Source organism: Acyrthosiphon pisum, chromosome X (assembly GCF_005508785.2).
Source record: "Acyrthosiphon pisum isolate AL4f chromosome X, pea_aphid_22Mar2018_4r6ur, whole genome shotgun sequence".
NCBI lineage: Eukaryota > Metazoa > Arthropoda > Insecta > Hemiptera > Aphididae > Acyrthosiphon > Acyrthosiphon pisum.
Genome location: NC_042493.1, coordinates 26,946,718 through 26,948,099, shown reverse-complemented (window position 1 = coordinate 26,948,099; position 1,382 = coordinate 26,946,718).

Sequence of the window (1,382 nt, the reverse complement as noted above, 5' to 3'; positions counted from 1 at the left end):
GGATAGGCATTCTGGTACATATTTGAGCAACAAATTTATAAAAACTTTTCTGTTTGAATCTAAGACATGAAGAAGTAACACAAGATTCATCACAAGTTTGTCTACCTATATCGAAAAAAAAAATATTAAACAATTTTAAAATTGGAAAAAAGATATATTGTAGATATTTCTCGTAGTTAAGAATATACATTTGATGTAAAAATATTTCGACAATGGTTTGATATACTAGAAGATACTGAAAGAACTATTACCCGTTAAAGGATTAGGGTATTTAACACGAAATACTTTACAATGTTATTCAGTTTACATTCATAGATTGTCAAAGTACCACGTATGGGAAACAGGAAGCTAAGTATCTACGAGAAGCTGAATTAAATCCTGTTTCTTTCATTTACCGTAAAATTTGTTATTCTGGACCAGTAGCTACTTTTAGATTACTAGTAGAACCACCGTTTGAGATCGATACTGTCACGGTAAATAGATTGGAACCCATAGACACTTGTTGGAACATCAACTGTACAAAAACATTTGATGACGGAACAGCAGCAACAGCAAAAAAAAGACGAAAGATACAGCCGGAATTGTGAACGGTTCGCGTTTATTAATGAACTAGATCAAGAAAGGTACGCTAAATTAAACGAACTGCCGGAATGTAACCATGATGATAGGTGTTACGTTAGTTGGACGTTAGCAACATTAGTGTTGGATGTTAAAATAACGGAGCACATGGAACGGTATTACATGTTGAAAAAAAGAGTCCAATGTTGCAACCAGTGTTGTATAAAGATCATTTTTTAAATATCCAGATAAAGATAAAAGATTTTTGCTTGAATAGTTATCTAGATGAAGATAAAAGATACATAATAATTTAATTATCTAGATAAAGATAAAAAATCATCATTTTTTATCCAGATAAAAAAAAAGATAAAATTTTTTTTTAATATGTACCTATCTACCTATTTATTACAAACCTAAGGTGAATAAAGTATATTATATAATTCATAATATTATGTAACACATCTAGATTTCATAACAGTTGTGAATTATGTAACTTTATAAGTCAATTAAATGTTATTTCAAAAAGTATTTTTTTTTTTTTTAAAGTAATTAAGTAAAGGGCAATTTTCAAAACACCATAAAATTTGATGTCAAAAAACAAAACTTCAAAATATTATTTCGACTTGAAATTTACTTTATACCTACATATATTATATTTTTTAATAATTAATTTATGTTTTACCTAATGAACATAATTAAAATAAATTGAAATACAAATCAAATGTATTGTTTCTTTTTTAATAGAAATAAATAATAATAATGATATTTACATAAATATTCAGTATTTAAAATTCCGGTAACAATATTTAATAACTAATAAGTGA